Here is a 16218-nt window from a genome sequence, read left to right as displayed (position 1 = left end):
GGGGGGGGGGGGTGGAGTGGACAAGATAAAGAACTAAACTTCAAAGCCACATCGCAGTCCCAGCCCACCAATAATATCCCATGGACAAATACGTGGACCGTTCAAATAGCTGAATCTTCGCCGTTGTGGCCATAAAAAGCGCAGCAGTCCTTTTCTGCAGTCTACTCCTAGTGAGTTCTAGCTTCATGCAGCTATTGACTACACTCCTACCTATAATTTGGAGCAGCACAAACTTACTTATGTGGGCAAAATGTGTGCTGGGTTCAGATAATCTCATATTACAGCATATTTACAACATCCATGCATGCCTACCGAATAGCAATAGGATACCTTGTATTATTCGCAAGCCATGATACAACTTGCACAAACATTCAAGAAAGCATGTCGACATCCTTCATGCCTTTCCATCTGAATACTGGAGTATATTATACTGTATGATACTCCGTGACTGTGACTGTGCCTATGCCTGTGAGTATCCAGCGAGAATCGTGCTAGATTTACTTTATTTATTAAGTGCAAGCTAATATATAATGCCATTCAAGTACCAGGTTGCCACAGGGACAGAGGTCGGCATGTTTTTAAGTCCGGCCAGGACGACAAGACAACAAGCTGCGACCAGATGTATGCATCCTCGGACCGAAGACTGGGCTGCCAATGCCCAAGTCTGCGTGCCTGTCCCCTGGGTCCTATCACCAACCCCTTAAGACTATGCAAATCCATTTCCCAATAGTTTCACACGGCAAGCAGAGGAGGGAGTGACCTTTTTCTGAACTTTTGCACATTGATAACTGAAATACCCACGTTCGTTGCCTCGAAAAAAGTGTAGAAAATACCCATGCCCAAGCAGCCCCATCATACAGCGCGAGTGCAATGAAACGCAAGAGGATAAGAGCAAGGAGCGTGCACATGCATACCTGCTACAGTAGCAGGCGCCTCGGGCACTGCAGCAGCGGGCCGGGCGGCAGGCGTGCACCGGGTCCATTGGGATTTTCTTGCACGCGCTACCCTCGAGCACCTGCCGGGCTATGCAGCCGGCGCATTTCGTCGAGCACCTGCCGCGCGCTCCTCGCAAGCTGCACCCAGCCACTCCGTCGCAAGCTGGCCGCCTCCTGCATCGAGGCGTCCCGGCGGCAGCGTCGCCGGTTGGAAACATGCTGTGGTTGCGCTGGTGTCGGGCAGCGCGATCAGCTGGACCATCAGCGAGAGAACTCCCGGAGCCGTCTTGTGTCACTGAGGTCGATGTCACCGATGACGTTCATCGAGTGATGCGAGACCCTGCAGTCAGCCAGACAACGCGTGATGCAAGAAGAGGGGCTGTGTGGGGCTTGCTGGACAGTGGGGACCACCTGTAAAGGCAACTCCAAGCATCAAATCGAAGACGGACACATCAAACGTCCACGGACACATCCGTGCAAAGGATTGGCGCGGCTATCCAACCCGGTGCATCAAACGCCATTTCAAATTAATCTTTCACAAGAATGGATGAAATTAATATTTATTAAATTTTGATATATTTATAACCAAAAGGACAAAACTTAACGAAGTTCAAGCACTGAACGAAATTTGAACCAAAATTAAACTAAGCGAGGTACCAGACAGTGACCTCGCGGGATGGGCTCCGAGGCCATCAACACCTCCATCACCGGCCAATCCGTCATCATCATCCTTCTAGTGGCGAAAAACCTCTCAGGAGTCGCGGCAGCCTTGATCGATCATGACGCAACCGCTCCGTCTCGCGCAGACAATCGACCGCGTCCAACGGGCGGTGACGGTCGGGCGCGGACTTCGACCCGCACGCTCCAGCCCTTACCCTTGTTGGCAAGGGCACGAGCGCTCGCTCGAACTCGGCCAGTCTGTAGAGTTGGTCGTTGATGAGGACCAACATTCCCTTAAACGTTTTTTTCCTTGGCGCTTCTATATGTGCAAACTCTTGTTCTTGCTCATGGCGGAGGGAGTGGAGGCACATGTGTCGGAGTGTGTTCTCCGGACACCAGGGATCAAGGATATTTGTGAGTTCTACCAGGGGCTAAACGCCTAGTCAATCCACTATCAAAGGCACATGAGAAAGTAAGGACACAGGGGATTTTGTAAGGCCCAGTTCGCCATGTTAGTGTAAAAACCTACGTCGTGTTGGTATTGATATAATCTAAGGAATACAAGTGCTCCGGTGTTACAAAGGCGGTGGTCTGGGTGAGACCAATATTGGTCCCGGTACTAGGTAGAGTGCCCGAACACTCCTATCTCTACTCTTCTTCTTAGCTACTAGTCTTCTGCTCAATGGTGGTTGCTGGTAGTGTTGCGGGTGCTAACCTGCTTCTCCCTCTTTCGACCTTGGCCCTCCCCTTATAGGCCTGGGGTACCACATTTGGTTGGTAAAAATATGTGTGTTGTTATACAAATAATGGTCGGTTGAGGCATTCCACTTGCCTCTATCACCTAGCAGTAGATGACCTGACACTGATGACCTGACACTGGAGCATGTGTCGTGGTTTTGTCACGGCAAATGTCTTCATAGGAGAACTAAGTTGTGAGGACATTGCTGCTAGGTGTAAGTTTGGACGGGGTTGATCGGAACCGAAAGACACGAGTTTATCCAGGTTCGGCCCCTCACGGCGGAGGTAAAAGTCTACTCGTGCTTGATTGCTATTGATGATGATAATCTCAATTATAAGGGTGCTAATATCTTGCTACCTAGTTTTCGAGAGATTCTAACTTGTCTGTCCCTTTGGACGTCCCAGAAACCCCCTTTATATAATAGGCCGGGTCCCTAGCTTACAGTGGATTCCGGGTTGTACCCATAATCAGAGTCCTATTCTAAATCTTGTAGATCTTCTTTGTCTTCCAAGTTCAGAGAACTCCTTCTGGCTTGGGATTTGTCATAAGCCGGCTACCCTAGGTCGGGTTTTCCTTACAAGCCCATGGACCAGTCGGCATCTCTTACAATGCTACCCAGTGTGGGCCTTCTGGATCTTGGCGGGTTTCAACACAGGCCAGGTTACACTTCCAATCCTTCGCCGGGTTTCCTTTGGCTGGGTCTCACCTGTGGGGAATATCCCCAACATTAGCCCTCGAGTTAGCTTGGATTTATTCCTGCTAAGCTTTCCTTGAAAATAGGAGTAAGCTAAAAGTATTAAGGACCAAAATACGGCTATCACCTGCAAGAGTCAGCTTTGTCCCATGCTTCGAGCTAAGACGTCTCTTATTCCACCTCTCGGCCATTTTTCACCGGTTATGAATACTTCTTTCATACTTATCTTTTATTTTTGCCCATTCTCTTCTGGTACTCCCAATCTAGGCCAAATCATGTCAACGCGAGAATCGAGGTGCCTTCTTAGCAAAAAGTTAGTGTGCCACCTAGGGTTTGACCGTGACGCTTGGGTATTTACCCTGTCTATAAATAGGATGGCAGGGGTCCCAGATCCATTTTTACCTCGCGCCCGCTCGAACCTTTCTTCTTCCTCTCGCCCTCGTCGTTCTTGCGTCCGCTCAAGCCCGTCGACCCTCATCGGCGCCGAAGCTCTCCTGAGATGGGGGCATGGCAACCATTGTTACACACGCAAACATCAAAGGAGAAATCGTGGTGAACGCTAACTTAAGTTTACCTTGTAACCTTGATGACACAACTATGCTTTCATCTCCTTGTTGTTGGTTATTTCAGGTGCAATATCAAAGGAAGCAAATAATATCTTAGCGCATGAAGAAACAAAGTCGAAGAAACAAGTGTTGTCAAAACAAGTTTCAAGTGAAGCTGATGCTCCCAGTTTTTACCTTTGGTGTTTCGTTGTGCCACACCCATTTGGAGGAGAGACGGGGACATATGGGTACATCACCAGAAGCTACATCAAATTTACTTTCCAATGCAAAAAAACTTCACATCATTTGGAGTTGTGAGTCAAAAGTTCTAGTCATTCTCGTGGAAGGCGACCAGGCTATGAAGCTAGTTATCCCGGTTGCTTGCAGCTAGTTATCCCTCCCGATTCGATCCTACGACGTGAAGATCGGGCCACCCTCGAGTGTGAACTCATTTTACTGAGAATCATAATGATGATGACAAAGGATCCAGAAAAGGCAGTTTTATTGAAGAACATAAACACATTGAAGCCGAGGGGGTATTGGTCTCAAAGCACCAGGTCACCAGCAATGTGGCTACCCTTGTTATCATCCTAGTAAGATCTGCCGCCTGGTGGACTTAGCCCTGCAGTATATGTCTTTGTTGCTGCCAATGTAGCTGCAACCAGAAAGAAACCGTGATTCTTCTCCAGTGCCTCCTTTTCATCTTGGATAGGAGCATCTAGCTCATGTTTTATGTTGTGCCTTCTGTTGAAAAGGTGTGCTATAGAATCCTCCCAGAACCTCTGGATGTCCCTGAATATTTCTCCAAGCCATTCAGGAGCTAGATGGCGGAAGAATACTACATGAAGTCCGACATATGTGAAGATGCCAACAACTAATACCCAGATATAAACGGATGTTCTCACCTCCCTGCGGTTCATGGCAGCATAGCCCCCCACAAGTTCGAGCAGGTCAAGCAGCAGCGCAAACTGCAGCAAACGAAGCCAAATTGCATTCCGTCTCAGCTCCTTGACCAGGAGCAGGATCAAACAATGGGTGATGTAATGAATGCCGTTGTGTTGCAGTAGAAGAACATCTTGCACCGCTTGGTGCGGCTAAGAAACATGACAACGTCACTGGCAAGGTAGCCTTGCTGGTTATCTGGCCAGAGACCACCGGGTTGTGCCCCCCGCCGGGTAGGTGATAGTGGCTGATAAAGTTGCCAGCAGGATCAAGTACTTCCTCAGGTTCCATAGAAGCTCTGCTTCATCAGCACTACTCGGTGTTTGGTCATCACACTGGTGTTTTTGTTGCTGACTTGTGGTATTGTGAGGTTCATGACCATCACCAGGCTGTGGCTCGGACTCCATGACCATGAGCTCATAGAACCAATGCAGATCTCAGCTAAGAATTTGAAGCCTGAAGGTTGCCACGTTCATTTATCATTCTTCAGACTCTTAATATGCCCAGGTTCTGGTCCTTGTTATTATCTCCGGAAGTTAAGAGGGTGTGAAGAAAACAAACGGTGTCATCAAATCCAATGACAAATTTAGTGCCAGAAACAGTCAAAAGGATACTAAAAATAGCTTTGGATTTAGCCACCAAGAAATGATCATGCTTTTGTCAAAAAAATAAAACGAAACAAAGAAACTAATAGTATTTCAATTCGGTTATTCCTAGTGGATTCCCAGCTTTGTGTAACTTTTTCTTTTGCAATCAAAGCTTTGTGTAATTGTTTCAGTTAAAGTATCTCTTTGCAGTAGACCAGCATAAACAGTAAAGCAGGTCTGAATCCTTCGGTGAGGTATTTCTACGCTATTATGTAAGAGTATTTATTTTCCAACTTACCTTTCTTTTATTATCCTCTCCCTGATCATAAGCTTCTTTTTTCCCTTCGATTAAATCATCTTCAGAAAACTGATTCTGACATTCACAATTTGTCCAGTAGTATTTTTTCTCAATCCTGCACAAAGTAGACTGTTTCCCCTTGTTCTTGTCTTTTTAGTTGGCCTGGTTGATCTTGGACTTACTGTTGATAGCAGTGTCTAATCTTAGTGTGTCAGAAAATCTGCTTGCAGATCACACATGGCAATATATTTTAGTCTCACACTGTCCAAAAAAAAGTCTCATTTTCCAACTACAAGATTAATAGTATGGGTGTTCATTTATTAGATATTCAGATTATACATTATGAGGTATACCAAACTAACCCCTAAAACGGAACCAAATGTATCAACTTCACTGTACCATTCCTCTACTTGCTTTAGGGCCATCCGGTGCATAGATCACGTGATTCAAACATATTGGCCCACCTATTTCCAACCAAACATTCGAATTACTTATCATTTATCAATTTTGGGAATAAAAGCATTAATATAGGTTATAACTGCACAATGAACCTTGTGCACACTTCCCTGATCCGTAGGCACTTGTGTTACCAGGGGGTTCTACCCTGGTACACTAGTACGCGAGGAATGCAAACTAGTTCCTTTCATTGGTGTGGTAGATAAACTGGGAATGCGAGGTTCTGTTATCTTGTTATCCTAGTCTTCCTTGAATGAATGAATTCTTGGTCCTATACTGGGCTGTTATTCATGGATATTTTGCTTTTAACTTAGATATTTAGCTTTCACTAGCTTCTAATGTTGGTGACATGCCCACACTGAAGCAAAATCATTTAGAGCATATAAGCAGATGCACTGTCCAACCTGGCATTCTGCACCATCCAAAATCAGGTCCTCATCCCAATCATTCCACTGAGTTTGGGCCACAGATGGCCCATGCCGATTAGTTTGGCAAGCTGAGACGCAGTGTTATTTGTGCAATCTCCTGGCACTTCGCCAAGCTGTTGATGCGCCGTGTTACAGAGAAATTCATCAGACACTGACAAGGGCCTCATGGGCCCTGTTGGCGGAATTTCTTCAGAGAAACCAGGAAGGGAGTTCCCTGGTAGTCCCGCCAAATACTCCTTCCTCTCTAGCAAGGAAAAAGGAAGATTTATTCTCATGTCTCTCCATCCTTGAACACCTATCTTCCAACCCCCCCTCCCCTCCTTGAAATTTTATTTATAAAATCAGAGAAAGTACAGTGCCTAGAAATAATGCATACCCAAAATATTCTCATACCTGGACATCATTTACACACAATAACAGGGCAACTCAACTCAGAATCCAATGAAGGTATCAGTGTTACTGTGCCGATAAAATACTAGTGACACCGCCCTGCAGTAAACGACTGAATTGCTTCATTTTCAAAGAGACTATTTAGCTAAAATGACATCCTCACTTTGGAACATTACACCTATTTCTCTCTTTCATTCAGCATTGTTCCAAGGATTGTGTATCGATGCAGACTGTTTTGCTCCTCTCCACATCAGAAGGTCATTCCACAAATTATCAACTAAGAAAGAAGAACTACTTCACATCTCACAGTTGTCATTTATATCATCTTTTGCTCACATTCAAAGAATGCACCAAATAATACTAAATGATGGCCTTGAGAAACAATAAAATACAAATTACAACTTTGGAGGTTGTGTCTATCTCATGATAGACTGAACAAATGTCACAACTGAGGCTACTCTTACACAGGCAGAGGACTTTTTCCTGGTTCCCCGTCAGATGGTTGATTGCTTGAATCAGTTGCAACTGAAGCACCTTTTCAGACATTGCACCCACTTTTCCCCCTTCTCCTTCACTAACCGCGCCACTTTGTCAAATGACAACAAGACATGAATGACGATGTAGATGATCACTGCAATGACGAGTGCAAAAATGTATGCAGATGTCTTCAACTTCCTGCAGCTGCCCGCGGCATATGCCCCAAGTAAACCAAGCAAGTCCAAGATCATTGCTGTTTTCATGGCAAAGAGAGATCTCTTGTACTTGCTTATTGTGTTGTTCAGTAGGAGGATGACCATGACCATTGAGGCCATGAATGCTGTGGCGTTGCAATAGAAGAATACCTTGTATTGTGTTAGGTTGGTATCATGGAGGATTGGGTCACCTGCAAAATGGCCATCCTTGTCATCAGGCCAAACTCCTCCAGGCGGAAGCAGACCGGCTTGGTATGTGACAGTGATTGCAAGAGTTCCGATCAGCATCAAATCTTTGCGCCATTTGTGCTCCGTTCTCTTACTATCAGTATCACTTGTGCTTGTCGTGTGATTCGTTAATGAATCTTGGTGCTCGGAAGGCTTGGCTTTGAACTTGAACATCAGCCCCAGCAGCGAGCAATTCACCTTTTCTTTTGCAAATTTCAGAAGCAGGACTTGCATTATGACATAGACAAACACTGCAAGAACAACGAGAATGATATAGAAAGATGTTGACACTTTTCTGCAGCTTCCAGTAGCAAAAGCACCAATGAGGCTGATCAGATCAGCTAGTACGCATGCACGCAGCGCATAGCACTTCAGACCTTTGTCGCATAGCCTCTTGCTAACAAGCAACAGAATTACTGCCAGGGATGCCATGAAAGCAGTAGCATTGAAGTAGAAGAACACCCTATAGCGTTCTCGGAACTCATCACGAAACACCGAGTAACCTGCTCGGTGGCCGTTTTCATTATCAGTCCAAAAGCCACCTGGTGGGCTTATACCAGTTTGGTATGTGATAGAAGCTGCTAGAATTGCGAGCAATATCAGAAACTTCCGCCTCTTCCGCAAATCTTTGTCTTCTGGAGTATCAGTAGGTCTAGAAGAAGCCCCTATTATGCTCTCCCACCATATCTTGATAATGGGAGGTACATATAGAGTATGAAGTACAACATAGGCGAAAACCAGGAGGACTAGGATGAACACATAAATGGATGTTGAGAACTTACTGCTGCTTCCAGCAACGTAGGCTCCCATAAGACCAAAGAGCACCAGTGTCATCGCTGTTTGCAGTACATGACGCCTCATGGCATGAATGGTAATCAACTGGCTCTGGAGTATGATGATGATGGCCAAAGAGGCTACAAATGCTGTGGCATTGCAATAGAAGAATATCTTGTAGCGCTTGGGACTGATGGCCTCCAAAATTGGATCACCAGCAATATGCCCATCACTGTTATCTGTCCAGAAGCCTCCTGGTGGATTCATCCCAGCTTGGAAGGTGACTGTGGCGGCAAGGATGCCAAGCAATAGAAGGTATGTGCGCAACTTCTGGAAATCATTCTTAACATCAGTGCCTGGGGTGCCGTTGTTTGATTGATCTTGCATGTCAGGTTCCAACAAGGCCTTGATGAAATCCCTCACCTTCTGAACCATTTCTTTATTTCTCTCTTTCACACGTGTGATGGTGTTTGCAATACATGCCAACTTAGACAAAGCAAGTTCAATACACTGAATGATGAGGTAGAGCAAGACTGCAGCAACAAGGGCAAAGACATAGATAGATGTATGTACCTCCCTGCAACTTCCAGCAGCATATGCCCCCATAAGCCCAAAGAGACTAACTACCACACACAACCGCAGAGCATTTGACTTAACAACATAATCCATCGCTGTTTGACTGAGGACCATGATGATGATGACAAGGGATCCAGCAAAAGCAGTGGCATTGCAGATTAAGAACGCCTTGAATCGACGTGGATAATGGTCTCGGAGCACCGGATCACCAGCAATGTGGTTACTGTCACCATCAGACCAGAAGCCACCTGGAGGGGTTAGCCCTGCGACATATGTCACTGTTGCTACCAATGTGGCAAGAACCAGTAAGGAGCTGCGATTTCTTTCAAGATTTTCCCTTTCCTCTCTCTCCTTTGCAGCCTCTTCTGCAATTTTTCTCTTCTCTTCTTCTGCAAGATCAAGAACCGAGCTGCGACTTCTTTCAAGGTCTACTACTTCTTCCATCTGGACTGGCGCCTCTTGCACATCTGTTGCAATGTCTGTTTTTGATGGCATGAAAATGTGCCTCAGAGTTTCCTTCCAACTTTCACTAATACCGGATAATAAAACTTGCAGCTTCTTAGGTGCCAGATGCTTGAAGAATACCACATGAAGTGTGACATACGCGAATATGCCGACAAGTAACACCCAGATGTAAACAGAGGTCTTCACCTCCCTGCAGCTCCCAGCGGCGTAGGCCCCCATGAGCCCCAGCAAGCCAAGAATCATGGCGAACTGGAGCGCGCGGAGCCAGACCGCCTTGTGGGTCAGCTCCCTCAGCAGGAGCAGTATGAGCACCATGAGCGAGGCCCCGAACGCCGTGGTGTTGAAGTAGAAGAAGACAAGGTACCGCCTGGGGTAGCTGGACCTCATCACGATGTCACTGGCGACGTGGCCGTGCTCGTCGTTGTCCTGCCAGAAGCCGCCCGGCGGGGCCAGCCCCGCCTGGAACGTGATGGCCGCCACGAGGATGGCCATCAGCACCAGGTACTTCCGCAGCTTCCACAGGAGCTCCTCCTCGTCGGCGCCAGTTGGCTGCTGCTGCAGCGGCTCGTCGGAGGTGTTGCCCGCAGCTGCAGGGGCATGGGCATTGCCATTCTGCCCTCCGGAATCCTCCATGGCTCCGAGATTCCTTGAAAATCTCTAGCTCCTCTCTAAAGATTGTAGCGTATGTGGGTTTGCAAGACTGAGATGAACTAGTAAACGTCGCTGGTCTTAGTCTCTGCTGAGTAAACTTCAAAGCCACATCGCAGTCCCAGCCCACCAATAATATCCCATGGAGAAAACCGTGGACCGTTTCAAATGGCCGAAGCTTCGCCGTTGTAGCCATAAAAGCGCAGCAGTCCTTTTCTGCAGTCTACTCCTCCTGGTGAGTCCTAGCTTCATGCAGCATATTTACTACACTCCTACCAAACTTGGAGCAGCATAAACTTACGTGGGCAAAATATGTGCTTGGTTCAGATAATCAGATTACATAGCCTAAAAAAACAGCTTACATTTTAAGACGGAGATAGTACATTCCTACCTAATTTGGAGCAGCACAAACTTATGTGGGCAAAATATGCGCTGGGTTCAGCCTAATCAGATTATAGCATACTAGTATTTACTAAATCCATGTCTACCAAATTGCAATAGGATATACTCCCTTCTTGTATTAGTATAGTACAGTACTCCTGTCAAGCCATGATACTGTAGTACAACTTGCACAAACATCCAAGACAGTGTTCCAAAGCCTGTCAGACATCTCATGTATTTCCATCTGAATATAGTGCTAGTATGTTGCTTTGCAAGAGGATCAGTCATTTGTTCCCTTTAAACTCCTATCCTAGCTCTTTCCTTTTGCCCTTTCTATCTATCTTCCTCATCTTATAACTAAATGAACCTCGAGAATATACGAAAAGTTTTGCAATTCTTGGATTGTGATGCCTGAAGGTTTATCTATCACTATTTCAATTTCAGGGCTACAACAGGTGTGTGAAGTGTGTGTGAACATTGAACCTGAGACTTGGCTCTTCTAGTTTTCTTAATACTACTGCGCAGAGGTTTGTTGGGGTGCTCTGTGACTGTACCTGTGCCTGTGCTTGTGTAGTATCCAGCGAGAATCGTGCTAGATTTACTTTATTTAAGTGCCACGTGCATGGCAAGCTAATACAGTATAATGCCATTCAAGTACCAGGTTGCCACATGAACAGAGATCGGCATGTTTTTAAGTCCAGCCAGGACGACAAGACAACAAGCTGCCACCAGATAGCATCCTCTCACCGAAGACTTGCCAATGCCCAAGTCTTCGTGCCTGTCCCTCGGTCCTAACGCCAACCGCCTAAGATAATGCAATCCCATTTCCCACTAGTTTCACACAGAGGAGAGGGAGTGATCTTTTTCTGAACTTTTGCACATTGATAACTAAAGTACCCATCACAGCGCAAGTGCCATGGAAACGCAAGAAGATAAGAGCAAGCAGGTGGGCGCATGCGTACCTTTTACTGTAGTAGCGGGCGCCTCGGGTACTGCAGCAGCAGTGCAGCTGGGCCGAGCGGCAGGCGTTCACGGCCGCCGCGAGCTGGCCAGGAAGGTCACCCAATAGCCATTTTGCAGGACACTGGAGCGTTATTACCTCGAACACCTGCCGGGCGATGCTGCCGGCGCATTTCGTCGAGCACCTGTCGGGCTATGCTGCCGGGGCATTTCGTCGAGCACCTGCCGCGCGCTCCTCGCAAGCTGCAGCGTGCGCCCACCAAGCCACTCCGTCGCAAGCCGGCCACCTCCTGCGCCGAGGCGACCCAGCGGCAGCGTCGCCGGTGGGAAACATGCTGCGGTTGCGCTGGTGTCGGTCAGCGCGATCAGCTGGGCCACCAGCGAGAGAACTCCTAGAGACGTCATGTGCGTGTCGTCGCCGATCGAGTTGAGGTGGAATACGTCATCGAGGTCGATGTCATGCCTTTGGCTCCGATGACGTTCATCGAGTGGTGCGACACCCGGCAGTCAGCCAGGCAACGTGTGATGCAAGAAGAGGGGCTCCGTGAGCCGGGCTTGCTGGACAGTGGGGATAGGTGTGCATCAAACCCAACGCCGAGTATCAAATTGGACACACCGTCCCCGAACGGTGGATAGTGGGGACGCCGATAACTATTATATACGTGGTATATTTGACATGTGTTCACGCATCATGTATGGTGTGAGTAGAAGGCAGCTCACACGGACTGTGCGTGGATAGACATTAGAATTGTCCACGTGTGTGGGCACGGCTACTTCGTGCCACACGCTCAACAAGAACTACTCATCTTCATCTCGCGTGCATGGCACAAAGCAAAAATGCCCACACGTCCTGGCGCAGCTGCGTTAGGTACCTCGCAGGATGACAATTTAGTTGCCATCCTGATTGGCAGATGTAATTATCCGAGATGGCAAGTGTAGTTGTAAAAGCATGACAACTCTATCTGTTTTGATTAACTATAGTTGCCATGTCTAATTTCTGATAGTTGCCGCGTGTAATCAAATCGTAGTTGCCGTGTGTGATTAACTACTTGCCACATATAGTCAAACAGTAGTTGCCATGTGTGTTTACCTAGTTGCCACGTGCGGTTCAATTATAGTTGCCATGTATTGTTAATCACAGTTGCCATGTGTGTTTATCTGATTGCCATATACACGCAACTGTAGTTGCCATCTAGCAAAGGATCACAGTTCCCATGTGTGTTTACCTAATTGCCACATTCGCGTAACTGCAGTTGTCATCCACAATGTAGGAGTATCATGTGGACGAAAAGCAGTTCGCCCACACGCACATGAACTAGGTGATGGTTGTGTGGACATAAACTAGTTCGCCCACACAGCGCAGCTGGCAAACAGCATGGTGCAGGCGTGTGGGCAAACTCTTCAACGCTCACACACCAACCCATCTTACGTGGCACATCAAATTTACCTTTTCGTATCAAGATTCGTGTAAAAAACAGTGAACAGCGATTCAGGCGTGTGGGCGAGTTGAAAAATGCCCACACGTATAGGTGTTAGTGTTTCGATTTTAAATGAGATAATTACACCTACCATCCTTATACTCTCTGGCATATAACATGATGGTCCTCAAACTCGTAAAATGCTCCACTGCGGTTTTTAAATACAAGAATACGCTCCAATACAATCCTAGCTACATCTCCCGCAGTCGAGCGTGGCACCACATCAGCATACAATACATGTGTGGGGTCTGCATGTTAGTACATCAAAGAGGGAGGAACGTGCAGAAATTTTTGAGAGAGAATTCAAACCCGGCACCAAAGGCATACCTCACAGCCAGGTTAACCTTCACACTAAACCACGCATCATGTTTAGCTAATAAACAAGTTCCTGGCATCACATATATGGTAACGTACCTCTCTTCATATTCTACTGGTTTTCTTTATATTTTATTTACCAATTTTGCATTAGATCTAAAAAACAAATTCGTGTTTATTTCCTCTTTTTATTTTATAAGAAATACTAATATAGGTAAATAACGTATTAATAATTATTCTAGTTTTTTCTTACATTTATTTTTAAAATGGGAAAAGTTAAAGAGACAAACTTGAAAATAGAAGAATAGGAAAATCTGTAACTGGGCATAGGGTTGGATAAAAATATAAATGTTTTCTAAAACCATGTTGGACACTATATAAAATACACGCTGTCAAATTTTTAAATAATTTTGTATTTAAAAATACAATGAGGATTCAAAATAAATGCCCGTGCTTGTGGTCCTGAATGAAGATACATAAATTTTCCTACACTTTTTTAAATCAAAATAATTTTATAAGTCATGTTTATCTTTTCAAGGCATAAAAATAATGAGAACAAAATATAGATGCAACAGGACTTGTTTATACGAAAAAGAGAAAATTAACAGAAACTTGTTAAAATAAAACAAAAACGGAATAAGCACCAGGAAAATCGCCTGAAGATATTAAAAAAGGTATGATACGCTTCTGGGCCGACTTAATTATATGTATTGTCCCCGCAAAAAAATATGTACTGCTAATGACGTGATACAAAAACAGACTTATAGGTACTTCAGATCAGTTATTCACGTCAGGAATGGAGTGAATCAATGGTTAGCTTGGCTGTTTTCTAACGAATTGTCTCAGGTTTGAATCCCATGTGAATGTTTTTTTCACCAATTTTTTCACTCACAATCTGACATACGGGGCCCACACTTATACGGTATTGCAGGGAGTAGCAGGAGACATAGCCAGGATCGTACTGGAACGTATTCTCATGTTTGAGGACCGTAGTGGAGCACTTCGCGAGTTCGAGAAGCATGGTGTTACATGCCGGAGAGTACAGGGACTATAGGTGTAATTATCTCTATTTTAAACGGATATTTCACAAAAATGGATGAAAACATGCAAATTAGAAGATATTGTATTTCTTAAATTTTAATATATTTACAACCAAAAGGACGAAATTTAACAAAGTTCAACTAAACCGAACGAATTTTAAACTCTAATAACTAAACTAATCAATGTGACGCACCAGACGATGACCTCGTAGTCATGTCCTTTGAGGCCGTCGGAACTTTCGTCGTCATCCTTCAGTGGTGAACGACCTCCTAAGGGTCTCAACAGCCCTGGTGAGTCGCCACAGTGCGATCGCGGCGCAACCGCTCCACCTTACACGGACAATCGACCACGCCCAGCTGGTGGCGACGGTCGGGCGTGGACTCCAACCCACGTCGCTACCCACGTCGGACTCAGCCAACGCGATCTTGCAGAGCTAGTCGCTGGTCCAGCGCTGGACGTGGGCGGGCGTCCGCCCGGTGGTCCTGGATAGATCCTTGACCCAGGCTAATGCAAGGTCCAGGTCGGCGCACACCCAGTCCGACGCCGCAACCGACATAGCGAAGGTCGAACATCGCACCGTGTTGTGCCGCTCCTTGAGCGCCACATCCGAGGTAGTAGAGCAGGCGATCGTGTGCATTAGCGATCGCCGGGGAGGGCACCTCCTCCTCCTTCACAAAGGTCATGCGCCACCGAGGTTGCAGTGCCACCTCCTTGTAGCATCCAGAACTATGCGGTGGCGCCGGGGATGTCGGCTCCTGAGGTCTACTACGCAACTTTATTGTTGCAAATTCCCTCAAGTGGATGACCTAAGGGCATCTCCAACGCCTACCCTCAAACCTCCCGCATCTGTCTGGACCGCGGAAGCCATCCGGCGCAGGCCTATATCGGTCCGCAGGGCGGTCCAGATGCGTTTTCTCTCATAGACCAGAGACAAACGTGGGGAGGGGAGCTTTCCGGGAGTATGGACCTTTCCCAAGCCCGCTTCTGACCGCCCTGGCCCACCCAAACCACCCACCCGCCCTTCCCGCGCTTTTCCATCCCATGCCCCATGTCGCTTACCGTGCCGCATTCATGCTGACCTAGAGCATGCACTGGCCGGCATTGATGCCGCATTTTGACCGGACGGGAAGGCAGCGCAGACGGAAGCGACCTCTCGGGCGTCGCCGCCGATTCAATGTAGATGCTGCATCCCGAGAAACCAACTTCGGCCGTGCGCTGCATTGAAGCGGGCTGACTGCACCTTCGCCTGGCCTGGCCGCAGCTATTTAAGCCGTGCTCCAGCGCCGTCCAGATCCACACCATCCTGAGCACCGCACCGTCCTCCTCCCCCTGGCCAAGCCCTTCCTCCTCTTCGAGCCCAGCGACGATGCCGAAGTCCTGGTTCTCCGTGCCGGCATGCGGCAACACTGGAATTTGTCATTAGGCGGATCGCGGCGTCGCCGCCCTCGCTCACCTGGACCATCCTCATCCAAAACAACGGGCTCCTCTAGCAAGGAGGAGATAGTCATCTTCCCCGGCGATGAGGAGGACCAACCGCAGTAGCGACCCTATCTCCTCTCGGAGGCGGCTCTGATAGACGAAGAATTCGTCCATCAGATGGAGATCATGACGGAGCTTTCGCTCCGTCAGATGGGTCCGACACCTGCTACCTCTTGAGCACTGCGTTGGATTTCCTTGAACAGGAAAGGATAATGCAGTAAAGTAGCGTAAGTATTTCCCTCAGTTTTTGAGAACCAAGGTATCAATCCATTAGGAGGCTACACGTGAGTCCCTCATACCTGCACAAAGCAAATAGTCAATCCCTTCGCGGTCACTTACGAGAGTGAGATCTGATAGATATGATAAGATAATATTTTTGGTATTTTTGTGATAAAGATGCAAAGTAAAATAAAAGCAAAGTAAAAAAGCAAAGGAAATAACTAAGTATTGGGAGATTAATATGATGAAGATAGACCCGGGGGCCATAGGTTTCACTAGTGGCTTCTC

The 16218-nt window shown here is 46.9% G+C and overlaps 1 pseudogene across 1 annotated transcript; it reads right to left on the bottom strand.

Annotated features, from left to right (window-relative positions):
* Positions 1 to 8: 8 nt before the first annotated feature.
* On the bottom strand, positions 9 to 12040 carry LOC125520815 (uncharacterized; annotated as a pseudogene). The gene is made up of 3 exons (XR_015611571.1): positions 3603 to 12040; positions 3156 to 3522; positions 9 to 3040 (listed from the first exon to the last, which is right to left on the bottom strand). The product of XR_015611571.1 is annotated as an uncharacterized LOC125520815 (transcript).
* Between the last annotated feature and the right edge of the window lie 4178 nt (positions 12041 to 16218).

Source organism: Triticum urartu, chromosome 7A (assembly GCF_056163025.1).
Source record: "Triticum urartu cultivar PI428250 chromosome 7A, HENAU_Tu73, whole genome shotgun sequence".
Classification (NCBI taxonomy): Eukaryota; Viridiplantae; Streptophyta; class Magnoliopsida; order Poales; family Poaceae; genus Triticum; species Triticum urartu.
Note: the sequence above shows the minus strand (reverse complement) of the source record. Positions and strands in the feature narration are given on the sequence as shown.